We start from the raw sequence: 20394 nt of genomic DNA, 5'->3' as shown, positions 1-20394 counted from the left end.
TTTTAGAATTGTAATATTGTAACTTTCGCGATGTAGTCCCCAAGGGCCGGTTTAACTTATGAAGATGAACCGGGACTTTTAGAAGAATACCCATAATTTTATTTTGAGCAAACATACATTAGCCTTCAAGTGCCAAGAGTAATACTTTTATTGCGCTTGGGACTTGTAGAAACTGCTGGTAACGAGCAAATATGCATTAGCCCCGAAGTATCAGGTGCATAACTTGTTATGTGCTTGGTACTTCAAATATGCACTACCAACTCATGATATGTATGTCTCTTATAGGCTGAGCTGAGAAACTCAAACCGTCGATCTGCAAGAAAACATCAAGTACCAGCAAGCAGAAACCTCCAAAGCCAAAGATGAGCTGACTAATGCCATGGCCGCTATGTAAAAGCTGAAGGAGAGATTCAACAAGGAGCGGGCGGATTGGGACACAGAAAAATCCACATTGCAAAAAAGAGCCGAGGACGCAGAAGCAGCTCTTAAACCGGTGGTAGACGAGCTGACTGGTGTAAAGCGGCAAATACATGCCATGACTGCTGCTGTGTTTGATAAATATCCTGGCCTTAAATGTTCAACATATCATCCCATACATTGCCGGTTTACTGATGTTTTTAATGATGCAGGAACTCGCATTAGTCATCTGGGCTCTGATGTACAGAAGAAACTGAAGGCTGCCTATACTCTTATAGAGCCGTTATATACTGGCATGCAACGGATCATCTGCACTGCTTCGCACAACAAGCCGCCCCCAACCTTAATCAAGGAGACCTTAGAAAGACTGTCAGTGCTGCCTGCCCCTTGGTGCTGCCGCCCTTCTTTCCCTTTCCTGTCTTGTCATCATCAGATTCAGGGTCCTTCGTACTATCAGAGTCGGCATACTTCACCAAGGCTGCCATAAGAGTCCCCATGTCATTGCAGTGACATTTGAGCCGTCCCAACTTCAACTTCAGAGGTGTAAACTAGCAATTGCCTTCCAACGTTAAAACTGCTATATCAGCATTGATGCGGTCTGATGAGTGCAAAAGTTCTGAAACCCGGCGCACCCAATGGGTTGTTGATTCTCCTTCCTCCTGGACATAGGCAGCTAAGTCCACAATTGACATGGGCTGCTTTGCATGTGTCTTTGAAATTTTGAATAAACCGGGCCCTTAACTCGGCCCATGACCCAATAGAGTTAGCTGGTAAGTTCTTCAACCAAGTGCGTGCCGTTCCTTCCAACATCATGGTGAAGTATTTAGCACATGCCGCATCATCCACATCCAGCATCTCCATTGCCATCTCATAACTCTCAATCCATGACTCGGGGGATAAATCGGTAGTGTAATTCGGCACTTTCTTACGTGGGCCCTTGAAATCCTTGGGCAGCCATACATTCCGTAACGCTGGGACGAGACACGGCACCTCCAAAGAACTGGAGGTAACCCCTGGTTCCACCAAAGTTGTTGGACGAACCGGAGTAAGCTGACGGGCCGCGTTCTGTGCTGCTAACTCGGTCTCCCGACGTGCCCTAGCACGGTCCACCACATCCTGAGCATCAGCACTGCCGCCTGCCGGGTTATGGTCTCGAGGCAGATTACGGTTCCGCGCACTGCTAGACACAGCTGGTTCATCAATATGCCTGCTGTAACTCCGGCTTGGGCGGGGTGTGGAATGAATCCTCTCGCGACTGTACGAATAAGCCTGCTGCTGAGTCAAAGCTGTCTGAAGGAGCTCCCTAGCTCGTCGCGTCTCCACCGCTACAGGGGACTCACCATCGACTGGGAGGGCTGCGAATCGCGAAGCGGCTGCGACTATGTTATCCAGAGGGTTGGAGTAATGTCCCAGAGGCGTCGGCACGTGTTGGGACGGGATATTCTGAGGAGGTGGATCCATTGTGCGTGGCTGAACCGGCGTCCCTGTTCCAGGTGCTTCGGCCCGGTTTCCCACTGGCGGGTTGTTGGTTCCTGCTCCTGGCGTGTTGAAGAGATTCCTGGCTTCGTAAACTGGAGGCAGGTGAGATCGGTACCTCCTCCTCATGACATCATTCGATGCGTTTTGATCTAACATAAGCCGATAAGCCTGTGCATCTAACTCAGCCTACTTCGCCGTCATTCTGGCATTTTCGGCGGCCATGTCTGCTTTGGCTTGGGTTATCTTGTCCTTCACCTTCGCCATGTCTGCGTTGTGCCGCTCCTGATCTGCCGGGCTGACTTCAGCCGCCAGCAGTGCTGCCAAGGTGCCAAATAAATCGGACAGAGCCTAGGCCGGTGGTGGCGCAGGGCCTCTTGCCCCAGCTGCCATTGCCGCTGCTGAACCAGAGATCATCGCGGCGGTGGTCGAAGATTGTAGCGCTGACTGTGTACCAGCCATGAAGATTGCAACTCGGCTTGGCGGATCAAAGGGGTCCGAAATACTGTCGCCATTGGAATAGCCCCCGAACCGGCCATCCTGCAGCTGGTACAATGACTCGGTCTCTCCAGTAGATGACTCGTCCCGGAGTAAACGACGGTCTCACCACCAGATTCCGATCTATCCTCAGATTCCACTCCGTGGATGACTCCCACGAAGGCATGCTTCATGGCGGGCTTAACCCGGGCAGATCTCGCACGCTGAGCCGTTTCAACGATGTCGGTGCAGATGTCCAGCTCAGGGCCCAATTCGCCAATCTTGCCAATGAACACGTGAATGCCGCCGAAGGGGACCCGGTACCCGTACTCAATTGAGCCGGCCTCGGGGCCCCAGCATGCGTCGTCGATGTAGAGCTTGCCGCAACGACTCTTAGTCATCCGGCCCGTAGCGTATCCCTTGAGTCCTTCGAAGCTGCCCTCTAAGAACTTGAAACCATCGTGCGAGAGCCCCACGGTGGGCGCCAACTATTGTGGTTTTGTCACGGCAGATGTCCTGGTGAAAGGACTTAGTCGTCGAGCCATCGCGACGGGTTAACTTAAAGGGGTTAAAGCGGAAAAAGGATGCAGAGAGTTTATACTGGTTCGGCCCCTTGCAACGAAGGTAAAGGACTAATCCAGTTGTTGTGGAATTGCTAGGGTTTCGATGACCAGGGAGCGAATCCGCTATGCCTGGTTCTCGAGTTGTTGTTTGTTGTCCCTAAACCGCCGCTGGGTCGTCCCTTTATATACACAGGTTGACGCCCGGCGGTTTACAGAATCCCGAGGCCGACTCATAAACGTGTCCGGCTCGGTTTCTACCTTGCTTATCTTACAACACAAGTTACATATGATATGGTGGTTTATGTCTACATGCCATAACCCGCCTCTGGGCCTTGGGCCTTCATAAAGCGCCACACTCCTTGTCTTCATGGGCTTCATATATGAATAGTTCATTATGGGGATAACCCGGCCTCTCCTGGCCGGTTTATACCCAGTAGTAATATCCCCAACAGCTGGCACCAAATAACAATTATTTAGGTCTAAAACTAATCCCAAAGGTAGATGTAGAGGTAGCGTGCCGACCGCGATCCCATCGACTTTGGAACCATTTCCCACGCGCATCGTCACCTCGTCCTTAGCCAATCTTCGCTTAATCCGTAACCCCTGTTTCAAGTTGCAAATGTGAGCAACAGAACCAGTATCAAATACCAAGGCGCTACTGCGAGCATTAGTTAAGTACACATCAATAACATGTATATCAAATATACCTTTCACTTTGCCATCCTTCTTATCCACCAAATACTAGGGGCAGTTCCGCTTCCAGTGACCAGTCCCTTTGTAGTAGAGGCACTCAGTCTCAGGCTTAGGTCCAGACATGGGCTTCTTCACTTGAGCAGCAACTTGCTTGCCGTTCTTCTTGAAGTTCCCCTTCTCCTCTTTGCCCTTTTTTCTTGAAACTGGTGGTCTTATTGACCATCAACACTTGATGCTCCTTCTTGATTTCTACCTCCGCAGCTTTTAGCATCGCAAAGAGCTCGGGAATTGTCTTATCCATCCCTTGCATATTATTGTTCATCACGAAGCTTTTGTAGCTTGGTGGCAGTGATTGAAGAACTCTATCAATGACACTATCATCAGGAAGATTAACTCCCAGTTGAGTCAAGTGGTTGTGGTACCCAAACATTCTGAGTATATGTTCACTATCAGAACTATTCTCCTCCATCTTGCAGCTATAGAACTTATTGGAGACTTCATATCTCTCAATCCGGGCATTTGCTTGAAATATTAACTTCAACTCCTGGAACACCTCATATGCTCCATGACGTTCAAAACGTCGTTGAAGTCCCGGTTCTACGCCGTAAAGCATGGCACACTGAACTATCAAGTAGTCATCAACACGCGTCTGCTAGGTATTCACAATGTCTGCAGTTGCTGGCATGGGTGGTACACCTAGCGGTGCTTCCAGGACGTAATTCTTCTGTGCAGCAATGATGATAATCCTCAAGTTACGGACCCAGTCCGTGTAGTTGCTACCATCATCTTTCAACTTAGCTTTCTCTAGGAATGCATTAAAATTCAACGGAACAGTAGCACGGGCCATTTATCTACAACAACATAGACATGCAAAATACTATCAGGTACTAAGTACATGATAAATTAAAGTTCAATTAGTCATATTACTTAAGAACTCCCACTTAGATAGACAGCCCTCTACTCATCTAAGTGATCACGTGATCCATATCAACTAAACCATGTTTGATCATCACGTGAGATGGAGTAGTTTTCAATGGTGAACATCACTATGTTGATCATATCTACTATATGATTCACGCTCGACCTTTTGGTCTCAGTGTTCCGAGGCCATATCTACATATGCTAGGCTCGTCAAGTTTAACCCGAGTATTCTGCGTGTGCAAAACTGGCTTGCACCCGTTGTATGTGAACGTAGAGCTTATCACACCCGATAGTCACGTGGTGTCTCGGCACGACGAACTATCGCAATGGTGCATACTCAGGGAGAACACTTATACCTTGAAATTTAGTGAGAGATCATCTTATAATGCTACCGTCGTACTAAGAAAAATAAGATGCATAAAGGATAAACATCACATGCAATCAATATAAGTGATATGATATGGCCATCATCATCTTGTGCCTTTTATCTCCATCTCCAAAGAACTGTCATGATCACCATCGTCACCGGCTTGGTTGTCGTCTCGCCAACTATTGTTTCTACGGCTACCGCTACCGCTTAGTGATAAAGTAAAGCAATTACATGGCGATTGCATTTCATACAATAAAGCGACAACCATATGGCTCCTGCCAGTTGCCGATAATTGTTGCAAAACATGATCATCTCATACAACAATTTATATATCATCACGTCTTGACCATATCACATCACAGCAAGCCCTGCAAAAACAAGTTAGACGTCCTCTACTTTGTTGTCGCAAATTTTACGTGGCTGCTACGGGCTTAGCCAGAACCGTTCTTACCTACGCATCAAAACCACAACGATTTTTCGTCAAGTGTGCTGTTTTAACCTTTACAAGGACCGGGCATAGTCACACTCGATTCAACTAAAGCTGGAGAAACAGACACCCACTAGCCACCTGTGTGCAAAGTGAAGGAAATATGCCCTAGAGGCAATCATAAAGTGATTATTTATTTCCTTATTTCATGATAAATGTTTATTATTCATGCTAGAATTGTATTAACCGGAAACATAATACATGTGTGAATACATAGACAAACATAGTGTCACTAGTATGCCTCTACTTGACTAGCTCGTTGATCAAAGATGGTTGAGTTTCCTACCATAGACATGAGTTGTCATTTGATTAACGGGATCACATCATTAGGAGAATGATGTGATTGACTTGACCCATTTCGTTAGCTTAGCACTTGATCGTTTAGTATGTTGCTATTGCTTTCTTCATGACTTATACATGTTCCTATGACTATGAGATTATGCAAATCCCGTGTACCAGAGGAACACTTTGTGTGCTACCAAACGTCACAACATAACTGGGTGATTATAAAGGTGCTCTACAGGTGTCTCCGAAGGTACTTGTTGAGTTGGCGTATTTCGAGATTAGGATTTGTCACTCCGATTGTCGGAGAGGTATCTCTGGGCCCTCTCGGTAATGCACATCACTATAAGCCTTGCAAGCAATGTGACTAATGAGTTAGTTGCGGGATGATGCATTACGTAACGAGTAAAGAGACTTGCCGGTAACGAGATTGAACTAGGTATTGAGATACCGACGATCAAATCTCGGGCAAGTAACATACCGATGACAAAGGGAACAACGTATGTTCTTATGCGGTTTGACCGATAAAGATCTTCGTAGAATATGTAGGAGCCAATATGAGCATCCAGGTTCTGCTATTGGTTATTGACCGGAGACGTGTCTCGGTCATGTCTACATAGTTCTCGAACCCGTAGGGTCCGCATGCTTAAAGTTAGATGGCGATCGGTATTGTGAGTTTTGTGTTTTGATGTACCGAAGGTAGTTCGGAGTCCCAGATATGATCACAGACATGACGAGGAGTCTCGAAATGGTCGAGACATAAAGATTGATATATTGGAAGCCTATGTTTGGATATCGGAAGTGTTCCGAGTGAAATCGGGATTTTACCGGAGTACCGGCCGGGGGTTACCGGAACCCCCCCCCCCCCCCCCCGGGGAAGTATTGGGCCTATTGGGCCATAGTGGAGAAGAGAGAGGGAAGCCAGGAGGTGGGACGCGGCCCCCCTTGCCCATGTCCGAATTGGACAAGGGAAGGGGGCGGCGCCCCACCCCCTCTTCTTCCTTCTCTCCACCTCCTCCTTCCCCCCTTCTCCTACTCCTACTAGGAAAGGAGGAGTCCACTAGTAAAAAAGACCCATTTGTCCTGGTTCATAAGGCCCATCTATCCCGGTTGGGGAACCGGGACTAAAGGGTCGTTACTAAGGCCCTAGGCCTTTAGTCCCGGTTCTTATACAAACCAGGACAGATGGGCCTCCACGTGTCCGCTCCGGCGAGCCCAGACAGGAGGGCCTTTGGTCCCGGTTGGTAGCACCAACCGGGACCAATAAGCTTCCACGCGTCAGCATTTCAGCAGCTGGTTTTTTTTTTGAAAGGAGGTGGTTTAGGGGTTTTGGGGGTTAATTTAGGTTGGTATAGGTAGCTAATAGAGAGATGTGTCCTCTCTTATCTCCGTGCTACTGCTACTGCTATGCCTAAACATGACTTAGATTGAAGTGAGGCAACATGTGGTGCATGTCGAAAGTAATACTAATCCTAACTTGATCAAGTTTGGATTGTACTACTTTCGACATGCACCACATGCATGTTGCCTTCACTTCAATCCAATCCATGTTCATTTCATCCACATATATATAATAACTCTTCATGCTCGCATCATGCATCATCATAATAACAAGTCCTACTAATCATCATCATACAACTTCTACTCGTTATTAATAACAAGTCATACGATCATCCTGATAGTCATCAAACCAACCCTACTTTGTTCTTAGCACATGATCATCAGTATTAGGTAGGACCTAAATACCCTCTTTAAGGTAAAATAGCATAAAACAATATAGACCCTGACTCTCCATTATGGAGAATGGAGATCATCCTGTCTCCAATTCTTGCGCTTCGCTTCCTTTTGCTTCCAAGAACCTCCTTACGACTGTCCATACTTTTTTTTCCATTTATTGATTAGCATGTCTCCACTTCTTTGAGAAATCCGGTATGGACAGTTGAGATTCGTAGGATGACCTGGATATATGTTCAAAACATGAAGGCTGCCATTTTGATACATCAAATGAGGCACACAATCCTCTGGGATTCTCTGTTGAAAAACATAGTAATAACTTCATAGTTAGCAATGATGTACTAGTTTTAGAAGTATGCAAAATATGCACGGATGTCGTAATAGTAAAATATCTTACCAGGGTATCTCCATGGTAGTTACCGTAGTTCAACACGTGCACTAGTGGCACGTATTGACCATAATGTTGAGGAGTTTGATTGTAGATATTGTAATTCTCAATATTAGTACAAAATCCGACCAGATGATTTTTCTCCTGATAAGTTAATTCGGAGCCATCGGTGTAGTGGGTTTTGTCTACCATGTTCCGCACATTGTTTGAACAATCAAAATAAGTTGTCAATGGAAATAAGCTGTCAACTATTTTGAAATAAACAATATAAATTAGCTAATAACTATGTTTGAGAAACTCACATAGCGGTAGAACTGGAGGCTTATCAACAAGGTCCCAAATGTCCATATTGTCTTGCTCGATTTCAGGATCACCAAGATCCATGGTGACAAGCATACCCTCATCAAAACCATACATCTTGCAAAATGCTTCCCAATTTTTGCAACCAAAATGGGTTACGCTCTCAGCATTATACAGATTTACTTCAAAATCCACATCCTGATGGGTCCTTAGGTGAATTTTCTTCGTTTCAAAATTTTCATGGTCTTCAAAATCCATCTTCTCCAAGACATAGCGTCTTGCATGGCATGGGATAAGCTATACTCGAATTGTAAAAGATGAAAATTACAGGTTGAAATAGTTGAAGTCATGCTTAATTACGAAAAAAACACTTGTCGCCGTTGCGTACCGTTTCAACATCGAAGGTCTCCTCGAGCTTAATGCTGAAGCGCCGATCATCGTCCAGGTGAGGCCTGTCGCACAAACCTCGATCGTCGTGGCACCACCCGCACTCCCCCGGGAGACTTTCGTCGTCCGATGATGACATTTCCTACGTTCATAATTCAAAGATTAAACTTGTACAATTAAATATATGTACTACAAAAACTAAATTAGATCATTATTATTCATCACGAGTTGACTATCGGTTTGTCGAGTCTTTTCTTGAAAACTCTCAGCTCACGTGGTGTATACATTCGACTGTTGGTGATGGTCGCTCCTCCATTTGTCCCCGAGTGCATTACACCAAAATGTCTAGAACACGGGAACGAAGGAGAAGCGACCCCCACGACAACAGTCGGGATTCTTCGTCCTCTCATATATATATAGTGGAACTCTCCCTCACTGATTCCTCTCTGACATTTGCGACCGTCGGTGATGGTAGCTCCTCCTTTCGTTCCCGAGTGCATTACACCAAATTGTCAAGCACACGAGAACGAAGGAGAAGCTACCCCCACGACAACAGTCGGGATTCTTCGTCCTCTCATATATGGTGGAGACTCGACAGATTTAAATTCAACCCGAAATATCATTTAATTATCTTTCTAAAACAGGATTTGGCTGGTCTCACCTCGACGTCGGAGGGGGTCGGTGACGGGGACGACGGCGGGGATGATGGAGGGGCCGGGGGCTCCTAGATTTCTGCGAAAACAAAAACCCTATAAGCTATCAACTAATCATATGCATATGCCTTGCATAGTGCTCTCCAATTTTAGCATTCAAAGTAGGAGTAGTTTTCCAATTTGAGCATTCAATAAGCAAAATCAAATCGCAAAATAAAGTAGTATTCAAATTAGGATGCATTCAATTATAAGCAAAACTACATCATCTCCATGCGTCCGTACATCGTCGAATATTATCACTAATACACCTGAAATACTATCATACATATCGCCAGTACAGCTAGAACCGTAGCGCCCGACAGGTATCGGCGCGGGCGGTGGACACCCAAAGGGAAGGAACCATCACAGGATCATAGCTCCAGTGAGATCCCTGAAGCACCTGCCAGGTATTGTCGAACCTGCCCTCCAACGCAACCATGTAGCGACGGACGTGCTGGTCTTCCTCGCTGACACGGTGACGTACCACCTCCACGGTGTCCGGAAGCCTCGGCACCGTCACTGGCCCACGCGACCGCCACCAAACAAGGATCGGGTCAACGACAGGCTGGCTCCTCACCAACCTACGCCCCCCCGGAAGGTAGCACCTCCCAAAACCAGCCCGGCGGAGCCCAGTCCCGGACATGGCCCCTCTGATCAAGCCGGCCTCCTCCGCCGAGTCGACGACGAGGATGTGGGATAGGCATCGTCGATGTCGATGCGGGAATAATTACTTTAACTAAAAAACAAACTAGTTCTATTAATTTCCTTACTATAAATAGAATAAAGTAGTACTTACTAAAAATAAACTAGCTAGTTTAACTAGTTCTATTATTTTTCTAATTAATTCTACTAAACACTTTCTAAGTAGTACTTACTAAAAGTTATCGGGGAGGGGGGTACGTATATCGACAACGACATACCCGATAAAAAAATAAGAAGAGGAAGAAGAAGAAAAAAAGAGGAGAAGAACAAAGGAATAGAGGAGGAGATCGAAGAAAAAAAAAGAAAAAAAAGAGGAGAAGAAGAAGGAATAGAGGAGAAGAAGAAAAAAATAGAATAATATATTATTCTATTTCTTCTTCTTCTACTCTTTTTTTCCTTCTTTTTCATCTTCTTATTTATTTCTCCTCTTCTTCCTCTCCTCTTCTTCTTCTTCTTCTTCTTCTTCTCCTTCTTCCTCTTCTTATTTTCCTTTTTTCTCTCCTTCTTTTTCTTCTAAATATGAACATACATAAATGACTTTGATCATACACAATTTTCAGATTCCTACACAATATGAACATATACATAAATTGACAAAGAAATTCTATGAACAAAAAAATCATAAAAATTCTATGAACAAAATTACAACAGAAAAAAATCATAAAAATTCTATGCAAAAATTGATATATTGTTTGCATATATATGAACATACAAACATTTGCATATTCAATAATAATATCACCAAAAAACTCTAAACTACACATCTAAATTACAACAACTAAATTAACTACACATCCAAATTAATACAACTAAATTAAAAATCTAAACAACACATATATAATAGCTAGGGGGCGCGGCGTCGCGGCGGCGGCCATTACAGGGAGGAGGAGGAGGGGATCGGGGCGGCGCTCACAGGGTGCGCGGCGACGGCGACGAGGAGGCAGCGTCGGGGCAGGCGTGGCGACGGTGTCGGGGCGTGGCGCAGGGGCGCGGCCGGCGACGGCGTGGGCTCGAGGGCGGCGGACGGCGTCGGCGTGGGCTCGGGGGCACGGGCGACGGCGACGGCGGCGGGGCAGCCTGGCGGCGTCGAGGAGGTCGGCGTCGTCGAGCGGCAACTGGCGATGAAATCTGAAAAAATGCTAAATGCTGGCTTATATAGGAAAAGCTTTAGTCCCGGTTCGTGGCATGAACCGGTACCAAAGCCCACCTTCAGTCCCGGTTGGTGCCACCAACCGGGACCAAAGGCCTCTTTTCAGCAGCCCAAAGGGCGGGAAGCAGAGGCCTTTGTTCCCGGTTGGTGGCACAAACCGGGACTAAAGGGTGGGCATTGGTACCGGTTGGTGCCACGAACCGGTACCAATGTATGCCTTCAGTACCGGTTGGTGGCACCAACCGGGACTAAAGGCCTTGTGCTGCCCGCATCGTGGCACGAAAGTTTAGTCCCACCTCGCTAGCTGAGGGAGCTCGAGAGTGGTTTATAAGCCCCACTCCCGCTGCCCTCTCGAGCTCCTCTCAAATGCAGCCTTTCGGGCCTAAACACACTGTATCTGCCTGTGGGCCTATTGGGCCTTCTACGGGCCTGAATCCTGGCCCATGGGTGGGTTTCTAGTCGTATTCAGGCCGTGGCCCAGTAGGTGGCGTTTTTTTATTTTTTCCCAGTTTATTTCTTTTCTTTTTTGCTTTATTTATTTTATTTTGTTTCTACTTACAACAAAATACTTATTTTTTTTATTTTATTTTGTTTCTAATTACTTATTTTTTTTATGATAATTCTTTTTGCTATTAAAGTTTCTAACAAAAAAAGTTCTTTATGAAAATTCTTTTTGCTTTTAATGATTTTGAACAGAAAAAACTTTGATAATTTTAGTTGCATCAATTTTATATAATTTTAGTTTCAGTAATACTAGAGGTTGCTTATAATGTTTTGAACAGAAAATACGTTGATAACTTTAGTTTCATAAATTTTATTTATGTTATTAAAGTTTATTTTATTTTGTTTCTACTTATATATTTTATTAAAGTTTATTTTATTCTGTTTCTAATTACTTATTTATTTTTATGATATTTGTTATTTTCCATGCATTTACTGTTTATTTTGAGCTATAAGACCCTGAAATTGAAAAGCACTAGAAATGAACTCTCAGAAGGTTGAAAGTTGGCATGGTATCATCATTTCACCCACATAGCATGTGCAAGAAAGTAGAGAGGGTTACGGCAAAAACTGGATGCACTTCGTGTACAAAACGGACAATCTCTTTCGAAGTATCAAGGTTTCATTCGGAAACTCGTCTGTTACAAAGGGATTTCGTTTTTTTGAACTTACTTGAACTCCATAGTTTTTCTATGTTCGAAATGCACCATTCAAAGCCACATCATCAATTTTCAGCCCTTTCTGACTTCATTTGTTATTTTTCATGCATTTACTGATTATTTTGAGCTATAAAACCCTGAAATTGAAAAGCATTTCAAATGAACTCTGAAAAGGTTAAAAGATGGCATGGTATCATAATTTCACCCACATAGCATGTGCAAGAAAGTAGAGAGGGTTACGGCAAAAACTGGATGCACTTCGTGTACAAAACGGACAATCTCTTTCGAAGTATCAGGGTTTCATTCGGAAACTCGTCTGTTACAAAGGGATTTCATTTTTTTCAACTTACTTGAACTCCATAGTTTTCTGTGTTCAAAATGCACCATTCAAAGCCACATCATCAATTTTCAACCCTTTCTGACTTCATTTGTTATTTTTCATGCATTTACTTATTATTTTGAGCTATAAAACCCTGAAATTGAAAAGCATTTCAAATCAACTATGAAAAGGTTAAAAGTTGGCATGGTATCATCATTTCACCCACATAGCATGTGCAAGAACGTAGAGAGGGTTACGGCAAAAACTGGATGCACTTCGTGTACAAAACGGACAATCTCTTTCGAAGTATCAGGGTTTCATACGGAAACTCGTCTGCTACAAAGGGATTTCATTTTTTTTCAACTTACTTGAACTCCATAGTTTTTCTGTGTTCAAAATGCACCACTCAAAACCACATCAATAATTTTCAACCCTTTCTGACTTCATTTGTTATTTTTCATGCATTTACTGATTATTTTGAGCTATAAGACCCGGAAATTGAAGGCAACAAATAGCTCTCATGAATAGATAAGTGACCAAATTAATAGAAGTTCATCATCACATTAAAACCAAAGTACATACATAGTTCTCATTGAACAACATATATATAGCTCTCCAGAGCATCTAATTAAACCAAACATTGAAATTATGTAAACCATTTCAATGCAACAACAAATGCGATCATAATCGCAACCAAGGTAACAATTGATCCAATTGCATAATGATACCAAGCCTCGGTATGAATGGCATATTTTCTAATCTTCCTAATCTTCAACCGCATTGCATCCATCTTGATCTTGTGATCATCGACGACATCCGCAACATGCAACTCCAATATCATCTTCTCCTCCTCAATTTTTTATTTTTTCCTTCAAGTAATTGTTTTCTTCTTCAACTAAATTTAACCTCTCGACAATAGGGTCGGTTGGAATTTCCGGTTCAACCACCTCCTAGATAAATAAAATATATGTCACGTTGGTCGGCATAATTGTCATAAACAATAAATGAACCAAATAGTTATAAAAAGATAATATATACCACATCTGAATCATAGACAGGACGAGGGCCGACGGGGGCGGATACCGAAACCATCACACTATATATTAAGAAGGAATAATAAAAGTAACAAAATTAGACAAGTATCTATCTGAAGTAAGATTTTTTTTCTTTCAGAAAGAAGATAAGAACAAGAGGCTCTCCACGGTGGTGCTGGCGACGAGATCGGCGCGGGCGATCGACGGCGGTGAAGACGGGGACGGGACGTGACAGAGCGCTAAACCCAGACAAATCTTGGGGAAAATGGAGCTCGGAGGTCGAGTTTCGAGAGGAGAAAGATTAACTAGTGTGGCTCAGACATTTCATCGAACACCTCATGTGCATAGGAGGTGAGCTAGAGCACCCAAATGCTCTCCCCTCGACGGCCAGAAAAAATAGAGCACTGTGGAGTGCTCTGCTGCGGCGATGGGGTATATATAGGCAGCTCATTTGTCCCGGTTCGTGGCTAGAACCGGTACTAAATCCGGGCCTTCTGTCCCGGTTCAAGCCAAGAACCGGGACCAATGGTTGTGGGCCAGGAGCGAGGCCCATTAGTCCCGGTTCGTGCCTCGAACCGGGACAAATGGTTCCATACGAACCGGGACCAATGCCCACGAGGCCCCGGCCGCCCCCCTGGGCTCACGAACCGGGACGAATGCCCCCATGGGTCCCGGTTCATGACTGAACCGGGACTAATGGGCTTGCAATGCCCGAACGAAAGCCCTGTTTTCTACTAGTGGTCCTACTCCTGGTGGAAGTAGGACTCCCCACTTGGCGCGCTCCTCCCTGTCCGACCGCCTCTCCCCCCTTGCTCCTTTATATACGGGGGCAGGGGGCACCTCTAGACACACAAGTTGATCATTGATCTCTCTTAGCCGTGTGCGGTGCCCCCTCCACCATAATCCACCTTGGTCATATCATAGCAGTTCTTAGGCGAAGCCCTGCGTCGGTAGCATCATCAACACCGTCATCACACCGTCGTGTTGATGGAACTCTACCGCGAAGCTCTGCTGGATCGTGAGTTCGTGGGACGTCGCCGAGCTGAACGTGCGCAGAACTCGGAGGTGCCGTGTGTTCGGTACTTGGATCAGTCGGATCGTGAAGACGTACGACTACATCAACCGCGTTGTCATAACGCTTCTGCTTACGGTCTACGAGGGTACGTAGACAACACTCTTCCCTCTCTTTGCTATGCATCACCATGATCTTGCGTGTGCGTAAGAAATTTTTGAAATTACTACGTTCCCCAACAGTGGCATCCGAGCCTGGTTTTATGCGTAGATGTTTATGCACGAGTAGAACACAAGTGAGTTGTGGGCGATACAAGTCATACTGCTTACCAGCGTGTCATACTTTGGTTCGGCGGTATTGTTGGATGAAGCGGCCCAGACCAACATTACGCGTGCTTTGCACATAGGTGGCTGGCGGGTGTCAGTTTCTCCAAGTTTAGTTGAACCGAGTGTGGCTACGCCCGGTCCTTGAGAAGGTTAAAACAACACTAACTTGATGAACTATCGTTGTGGTTTTTGATGCGTAGGTAAGAACGGTTCTTGCTTAGCCCGTAGCAGCCACGTAAAACTTGCAACAACAAAGTAGAGGACGTCTAACTTGTTTTTGCAGGGCATGTTGTGATGTGATATGGTCAAGGCATGATGCTATATTTTATTGTATGAGATCATGTTTTGTAACCGAGTTATCGGCAACTGGCAGGAGCCATATGATTGTCGCTTTATTGTATGCAATGCAATCGCCCTGTAATTTCTTTACTTTATCACTATGCGGTAGCGATAGTCATAGAAGCAATAGTTTGCGAGACGACAACGATGCTACGATGGAGATCAAGGTGTCGCGCCGGTGACGATGGTGATCATGACGGTGCTTCGGAGATGGAGATCACAAGCACAAGATGATGATGGCCATATCATATCACTTATATTGATTGCATGTGATGTTTGTCCTTTATGCATCTTATTTTGCTTTGATTAACGGTAGCATTATAAGATGATCTCTCACTAAAATTTCAAGATAAAAAGTGTTCTCCCTGAGTATGCACCGTTGCCAAAGTTCGTCGTGCCGAGACTGATGATCGTTGTGACAAGCTCTACGTCCATCTACAACGGGTGCAAGCCAGTTTTGCACACGCAGAATACACGGGTTAAACTTGACGAGCCTAGCATATGCAGATATGGCCTCGGAACACTGAGACCGAAAGGTCGAGCGTGAATCATATAGTAGATATGATCAACATAGTGATGTTCACCATTGAAAACTACTCCATCTCACGTGATGATCGGACATGGTTTAGTTGATTTGGATCACGTGATCACTTAGATGATTAGAGGGATGTCTATCTAAGTGGGAGTTCTTAAGTAATATGATTAATTGAACTTTAATTTATCATGAACTTAGTCCTGATAGTATTTGCATATCTATGTTGTAGATCAATAGCTCGCGATGTAGTTCCCCGTTTATTTTGATATGTTCCTAGAGAAAAATAAGTTGAAAGATGTTAGTAGCAAAGATGCGGACTAGCTCCGTGATCTGAGGATTATCCTCATTGCTGCACAGAAGAATTATGTCCTTGATGCACCGCTAGGTGACAGAACTATTGCAGGAGCAGATGCAGACGTTATGAACGTTTTGACAAAAGCTCGGTATGATGACTACTTGATAGTTTAGTGCACCATGCTTTACGGCATAGAACCAGGACTTCAAAAAAAATTGAACGCCACGGAGCATATAAGATGTTCCAAGAGTTGAAATTGGTATTTCATACTCATGCCCGTGTCGAGAGATATGGGACCTCTGATAGTACTTTGCCTACAAGATGGAGGAGAATAGCTCAACCAGTGAGCATGTGCTCAGATTGTCTGGGTACTACAATTGCTTGAATCAAGTGGGAGTTAATCTTCCAGATAAGATAGTAGTTGACAAAGTTCTCTAGTCACTATCACCAAGTTACTAGAACTTCGTGATGAACTATAATATGCAAGGGATGACGAAAACAATAGCTCTTCGCGATGCTAAAATCAGCGAAGGTAGAAATCAAGAAAAACATCAAGTGTTGATGGTTGACAAGACCACTAGTTTCAAGAAAAAGGGCAAAGGGAAGAAGGGGAACTTCAAGAAGAACGGCAAGCAAGTTGCTGCTCAAGTGAAGAAGCCCAAGTCTGGACCTAAGCCTGAGACTAAGTGCTTCTACTGCAAAGGGACTGGTCACTTGAAGCAGAACTACCCCAAGTATTTGGTGGATAAGAAGGATGGCAAAGTGAAAAAAGATATATTTGATATACATGTTATTGACGTGGACTTTACTAGTGTTTATAGCAACCCCTCGGTATTTGATACTGGTTCAGTTGCTAAGAGTAGTAACTCGAAACGGGAGTTGCAGAATGAACTGAGACTAGTTAAGGGTGAAGTGATGATTTGTGTTGGAAGTGGTTCCAAGATTGATATGATCATCATCGCACACTCGCCATACTTTTGGGATTAGTGTTGAACCTAAATAAATGTTATTTGGTGTTTGCATTGAGCATGAATATGATTTGATCATGTTTATTGCAATACGGTTATTCATTTAAGTTAGATAATAATTGTTGTTCTGTTTACATGAATAAAACCTTCTATGGTCATACACCCAATGAAAATGGTTTGTTGGATCTCGATCAGAGTGATACACATATTCATAATATTGAAGCCAAAAGATGCAAAGTTAATAATGATAGTGCAACTTATTTGTGGCACTGCCGTTTAGGTCATATGGGTGTAAAGCGCATGAAGAAACTCCATGCTGATGGGCTTTTGGAATCACGTGATTATGAATCACTTGATGCTTGCGAACCATGCCTCATGGGCAAGATGACTAAGACTCCGTTCTCCGGAACAATGGAGCGAGCAACTGACTTATTGGAAATAATACATACTGATGTATGCGGTCCGATGAGTGTTGAGGCTCGCGGCGGGTATCGTTATTTTCTGACCTTCACAGATGATTTGAGCAGATATGGGTATATCTACTTGATGAAACACAAGTCTGAAACATTTGAAAAGTTCAAAGAATTTCAGAGTGAAGTGGAGAATCATCGTAACAAGAAAATAAAAGTTTCTACGATATGATCGCAGAAGTAAAATATTTGAGTTAACGAGTTTGGCCTTCAGTTAAAACAATGTGAAATAGTTTCACTACTCATGCCACCTGGAACACCACAGTGTAATGGTGTGTCCGAACGTCGTAACCGTACTTTATTAGATATGGTGCGATCTATGATGTCTCTTACCGATCTACCACTATCGTTTTGGGGTTATGCATTAGAGACAGCTACATTCACGTTAAATAGGGCACCATCTAAATCCGTGGAGATGACACCGTATGAACTGTGGTTTGGCGAAAAACCTAAGCTGTCATTTCTTAAAGTTTGGAGTTGCGATGCTTATGTGAAAAAGTTTCAACCTGATAAGCTCGAACCCAAATCGGAGAAATGCGTCTTCATAGGATACCCAAAGGATACTGTTGGGTACACCTTCTATCACAGATCCGAAGGCAAGATCTTTGTTGCTAAGAGTGGATCCTTTCTAGAGAAGGAGTTTCTCTCGAAAGAAGTGAGTGGGAGGAAAGTAGAACTTGATGAGGTAATTGTACCTTCTCTCGAATTGGAAGGTAGCTCGTGACTGAAATCAGTTCCAGTGATGCCTACACGAATTAGTGAGGAAGTTAATGATGATGATCATGAAACTTCAGATCAAGTTACTACCAAACCTCATAGGTCAACCGGAGTAAGATCCCCACCAGAGTGGTACGGTAATCCTGTTCTGGAAGTCATGTTACTAGACCATGACGAACCTGCGAACTATGACGAAGCGATGATGAGCCCAGATTCCGCAAAATGGCTTGAGGCCATGAAATCTGAGATAGGGTCCATGTATGAAAACAAAGTATGAACTTTGGTGGAATTGCCCGATGATCGGCAAGCCATTGAGAATAAATGGATCTTCAAGAGGAAGACAGACGCTGATAGTAGTGTTACTATCTACAAAGCTCAAATTGTCGCAAAAATGTTTTCGACAAGTTCAAGATGTTGAATACAATGTGATTTTCTCACTTGTATCGATGCTTAAAAGTCTGTCCGAATCATGTTAGCAATTGCCGTATTTTATGAAATTTGACAAATGGATGTCAAACCTGCATTCCTTAATGGATTTCTTAAAAGAAGAGTTGTATATGATGCAACCAGAAGGATTTGTCGATCCTAAAGGTGCTAACAAAGTGTGCAAAGCTCCAGCGATCCATCTATGGACTGGTGCAAGCATCTCGGAGTTGGAATATACGCTTTGATAAGTTGATCAAAGCATATAGTTTTATACAGACTTATGGTGAAGCCTGTATTTACAAAAGTGAGTGGGAGAACTACAGCCTTTCTGATAAGTATATGTGAATGACATATTGTTGATCGGAAATAATGTAGAATTTTCTGGAAAGCATAAAGGAGTATTTGAAAGGAGTTTTTCAAGGAAAGACCTCGGTGAAGCTGCTTACATATTGAGCATCAAGATCTATAGAGATAGATCAAGACGCTTGATAAGTTTTTTCAATGAGTACATACCTTGACAAGAATTTGAAGTAGTTCAAAATGGAACAGTCAAAGAAGGAGTTCTTGGCTGTGTTGCTAGGTGTGAAGTTGAGTAAGACTCAAAACCAGACCACGGCAGAAAATAGAAAGAGAATGAAAAGTCATTCACTATGCCTCAGTCATAGGCTCTATAAAGTATGGCATGCTATGTACCAGATCTATTGTATACCCTGCCCCGAGTTTGGCAAGGGAGTACAATAGTGATCTACGAGTAAATCACTAGACATTGGTCAAAATTATCCTTAGAGGACTAAGGAAATATTTCTCGGTTATGGAGGTGATGAAGAGTTCGTCGTAAAGGGTTACGTCAATGCAAGTTTTGACACTGATCCAGATGACTCTAAGTCTCAATCTGGATACATATTGAAAGTGGGAGCAATAAGCTAGAGTAGCTCCGTGCAGAGCATTGTAGACATAGAAATTTGCAAAATACTTACGGATCTGAATGTTGCAGACCCGTAGACTAAAATTTATCTCACAAGCAAAACGTGATCACACCTTAGTGCTCTTGGGTGTTAATCACATAGCGATGTGAACTAGATTATTGACTCTAGTAAAACCTTTGAGTGTTGGTCACATGGCGATGTGAACTATGGGTGTTAATCACATGGTGATGTGAACTATTGGTGTTAAATCACATGGCGATGTGAACTAGATTATTGACTCCAGTGCAAGTGGGAGACTGAAGGAAATATGCCCTAGAGGCAATAATAAAGTGATTATTTATTTCCTTATTTCATGATAAATGTTTATTATTCATGCTAGAGTTGTATTTAACCGGAAACATAATACATGTGTGAATACATAGACAAACATAGTGTCACTAGTATGCCTCTACTTGACTAGCTCGTTGATCAAAGATGGTTGAGTTTCCTAACCATAGACATGAGTTGTCATTTGATTAACGGGATCATATCATTAGGAGAATGATGTGATTGACTTGACCCATTCCGTTAGCTTAGCACTTGATCGTTTAGTATGTTGTTATTGCTTTCTTCATGACTTATACATGTTCCTATGACTATGACATTATGCAACTCCCGTTTACAAGAGGAACACTTTGTGTGCTACCAAACGTCACAACGTTACTGGGTGATTATAAAGGTGCTCTACAGGGTCTCTGAAGGTACTTGTTGAGTTGGCGTATTTCGAGATTAGGATTTGTCACTCCAATTGTCGGAGAGGTATCTCTGGGCCCTCTTGGTAATGCACAT

Source organism: Aegilops tauschii, chromosome 5 (genome assembly GCF_002575655.3).
Source record: "Aegilops tauschii subsp. strangulata cultivar AL8/78 chromosome 5, Aet v6.0, whole genome shotgun sequence".
Taxonomy (NCBI): Eukaryota; Viridiplantae; Streptophyta; class Magnoliopsida; order Poales; family Poaceae; genus Aegilops; species Aegilops tauschii.
This window is presented reverse-complemented; position numbering follows the sequence as displayed.